The following is a 4521-nucleotide window of genomic DNA, read 5'->3' on the forward strand; positions in this document are numbered from 1 at the left end:
TCTTTTGTGGTATTTTATTGAATAAAATTGAGTTTTATGATAAAAGTGCACCTGTTCTGTAAAGTAAGTTGGGGTTAAGGAATGTGAGGTAAATTACATAATTGAACATTGTGGAGGACAGTAACAATCAAAAGCAGCCCTGGAACTTTAGTTATCTATGGAATTAGGCATACCGTTCCTCAAGTGGAAACCATGTTTGTGCTTACAAGTACCCGAGTGTGCCATGCTTAATGTAACAAGGACTAGTTTAATTTCAGAAACTAATGGTTCCAACCCACCTTTCATGCATGCATTTATTGTTGTTATGCTTTGTAATAACATTGTTTGCACCTAAATGGGTGGCTTTTCCTAACATTCTCATGGTCAGCAACCAGAGAATTGCAACCAACTCATACTACTTGATTTCCGTTCGCATGAGAACAGCTTGGTGTGTGCCTTTCTCCCCAGTCTTTTATTTTTAAAATAACTGCGTTAATCAGTTAGTGCTTTATTTATAATGAATTTCTGATAGTCGAATAATTTCTAAATCTGCAAGTTAGTACTTGAGAAATTTGAAATTAATTTTCAATATTAACATTTAAGCTAATATAAAAACTTTAAATTTCAATAAAAATTAAAAATTATGTAAGCTACAATGTAACTGGCAAGTTTCCGTGTAATAGACGTTTGTCATTCTTGGTGGCCCATCTGAGTTTTTGAAACCCCTTTTTCTTTTTTTTTTTTTTTTTGAGACGGAGTCTTGCTCTGTCGCCCAGGCTGGAGTGCAGTGGCATGATCTGGGCTCACTGCAACCTCCGCCTTCTGGGTTCACGCCATTCTTCTGCCTCAGCCTCCCAAGTAGCTGGGACTACAGGTGCCTGCCACCACTCCCGGCTAATTTTTTGTATTTTTAATAGAGACGGGGTTTCTCCGTGTTAGCCAGGATGGTCTTGATCTCCTGACCTTGTGATCAGCCTGCCTCAGCCTCCCAAAGTGCTGGGATTACAGGTGTGAACCACCGAGCCCGGCCTGAAACGCCTTTTTCTGTGTGGGCAACTTCCTTGTTTCCCTCCTCCCCGCAAGAGACTAGAAACTTGCTTTCTCAGCCTGTCTTGCAGGTTGAGTAGGGTTGTGCGCTTGGGATCTCTGATCAGACCGGCACCGCAGTGTGGGAGAGAAGCTGTGTGAAGAGTCTGTCCTCTGACTTTGGCAAGGGTTCCTCTGCACAGTGTTGTGTGGCACTGGGGGCAGCAGTGGCAGAGACCTTGTCACCCCTGCTGGTGTGTGGTATCTGGCAGAGCAGTCTATGGAGGGGTTTGGGATTTTTGCTTTACATAAAACCTGCGGCTTGTCCCTGGCCTTTTCCTTTTTTTTTTTTTTTTTTTTGAGACGGAGTCTCACTCTGTTTCCCAGGCTGGAGTGCAGTGGCGCGATCTCGGCTCACTGCAGGCTCTGCCTCCCGGGTTCATGCCATTCTCCTGCCTCAGCCTCCCAAGTAGCTGGGACTACAGGCGCCCACCGCCACGCCCGGCTAATTTTTTCTATTTTTAGTAGAGACGGGGTTTCATGGTGTTAGCCAGGATGGTCTCGATCTCCTGACCTCGTGATCCACCTGCCTCGGCCTCCCAAAGTGCTGGGATTACAGGCGTGAGCCACCGTGCCCGGCCTCCTTTTTTTTTTCTTCTTGAGACAAGAGTCTCACTCTTGCCTAGGCTGGAGTGCAGTGGTACAATCTCAGTTCACTGCAACCTCCACCTCCCAGGTTCAAACAATTCTTGTGCCTCAGCCTCCCAAGAAGCTGGGATTACAGGCATATGCCACTATGCCTGGCTAATTTTTTTATTTTTAGTGGAAAAAGCGTTGCGCCATGGTGGCCAGGCTGGTCTTGAACTCCTGGGCTCAAATGATCTTTTTGCCAAAGTGCTGGGATTATAGGCATGAGCCACCGCACCCAATCCTTTTTTTTTTTTTTTTTTTTTGGTAGATTTCTTTCTGCTTAAACAAGCTAGAGTGAATTTTTAAATCTGCACCTAAGACCCCTGACTGATAACAGATTGATAGCTGGGATTGCACATGACAAATCCTGAAAGATGGAGGAGGTAGGATGGGACTGGTAAGGACCCGGTTTCCCTGGGCTGAAAAACTGGTGAACCTTGTTACTTGGTGGTGAGGCATTTAGCCAAGCTGCTGCTGTTCCTTGGACTATAGGCTGGTGTTACGGCTTGCCTCGGCCTCCCAATATCTGGGATTATAGATGTGAGCCACTGGCCTGGTGTTTTTTTTTAATGTACATAAATTAAGGTTTAGTCGTGCTCTGAAGTTTTATGGGCTTTGACAAAAGCTTAATGTCAGGCCGGGTGCAGTGGCTCACGCCTATAATTCCAGCACTTTGGGAAGCCGAGGCAGGCAGATCACCTGAGGTCAGGAGTTTGAGACCAGCCTGGCAAACATGGCAAAACTCTGTCTCTACTAAAAAAAATTAGCCGGGTGCGGTGGCGCATACCTGTAATCCCAGCTACTCAGGAGGCTGAGGCAGAGAATTGCTTGAACCCAGGAGGCGGAGGTTGTAGTCAGCCAAGATTGTGCCGCTGCACTCCAGCCTGGGTGACAGAGAGGGACTCTGTCGCAAAAAAAAAAAAAAAAAAAAAAGTATTCATCTTTATAGTATCACACAGAATGGCTTTAAAGCCGTAAGAAATCCCCTGTGCTTCATCTATGTAGTGAAATTTCCACCCTACTCCACACCTGCATTCCTGGCAACTACTGATGTGTTGACTGTCTATGGTTTTGCCTTTGCCAGAATGTCATGTAACTGGAAAGCACATACCATGCAGCTTTTTTCAGACTGGCTGCTTTTGCTTGGCAACGTGCCTGTCAGATTCATGCATCTCTTGTTGTGGCTTGATAGCTCGTTCTTTATTCCATTGTGCGGATGTACCACCATATGTTTATCCATTCACCTACTGACGGCCATATTGATTACTTCTAGTTCTTGGCAGCTATGAGTAAAGCTATAAGCGTCCATGTGCAGGTGTTTCATGGACATGTTTTCACATTAGCGGGGTACATATTTAGGAGTGTGACTGCTGGATTACATGGTAAGACTTTCCTTTTGTCTCTCCCGTTTTCAAACTCTGTACTGGCATATAAATTTCCTCAAATCTCTCCCATCTTTAATGGAAATAGGTCAAACCTTGAATTTTTAGCCACTCCCCAACTCCCTGGTGTCCCCATTCTTCTCAGAGAATCCCAACATCCCGCCTCCACCTCCTTGCTTCTTACTGCCTCTTCCACTCAGCCCACACTTGCAGAATGAGGACTGCGTCGACTACAAATTAGACCTCTGCTTCCACCAGGCCTCCCTGATAGTTCAGCTAAGAGCCGTGCAGTGAGTCTCCTGACGTTTTATGGCACTTGACGCTGGTAACAACTCCCTTCCTGAGGACGGAGACCGCGGCCCTGCCAGTGCCTCCCTGTATCGCTCACCCTTTACCTCTTCCCAAGTGTTTTTATCTCCTTGCCTTGGCCTTGGGCTGCTTCTGTGACTCACCCATATTTGAATCTCAGCCAGTCTTCCTTACCAAACTTCAGATCTGTATCCAAGTGCCTATTAGACATCATCCCCTGACTGTCCCCTTTGCACCTCAAACACATGTCCCAAACTTTAACTCACTTCTTCCCTTTCAAGCTCTCCTGCTAAACTCTCTGATTTGGGGGAAAGCATCATCTATTCAGTCATCTAACTCAGAAACCCAAGAATCACCCTCGATTCCTCACTTTCCCTTCTATCTAGATCCAGTCTGTAGTTGAGGACCGCCGGTTCTGTTTCTTTTCCATCTTTCATAGTAACACAGTGGAGCTCCTTCATTTCTGACCCCTTATCTCCTGGGAGTAGGCCCATGGGCTCCCGCTGGTCTCCCTGCTTTAACCGTGCACCCCTCTCATCTTCCAAGGCAATGTCTCAGCTGTTCAAGCCACTCCCGTATACACAATCCTTACCGCGTCTAGACTCCTGCTTGGAAGCCGGGGCGTTCTCACTGCCCTCGCTGCGCCGCGCCTTCCCTTAGGTTCCTGTGGTGGGAGTGTTGGCAGTGACTTCTGCTCACGCTCTCCCTGCTGCCTGGAGAATTGCCCCTTCCCTCATTCCCCTTCCAACACCTATCCTGGGCCTGCTGAGTTGCTACTCATGCGAGGTTTATTGGCACCACAAGCCCCATAATTGAGAAACAACAGTCCCCAGCTGCACACCTCCTCCGCGGGAACTACTTTTAACTTTTTAGCTGGCCTGCTGCTGGTCTCTGCCTCCATACTTCTAAATACATCCTCATGGGGCTCCTTCCTTCTCTTCCTAAGCAGATGTCTCAGAAGAAGAGGCTGTACTTACTTTCCACCTCCCTCATCTCCATTCAGTCTTCAACTCGCTACAACTGAAGGAGTAAACCCAGAAAAAGATGGCATTGACTTGGGGAAATAGGGAACCCAAAGTAGGAGAGAGGAAAGCAGTTCCCAAGGTCATCATGAAAGAAGTCTTGGTCCATAGCC

This window comes from Gorilla gorilla, chromosome 8 (genome assembly GCF_029281585.2).
Source record: "Gorilla gorilla gorilla isolate KB3781 chromosome 8, NHGRI_mGorGor1-v2.1_pri, whole genome shotgun sequence".
Classification (NCBI taxonomy): Eukaryota; Metazoa; Chordata; class Mammalia; order Primates; family Hominidae; genus Gorilla; species Gorilla gorilla.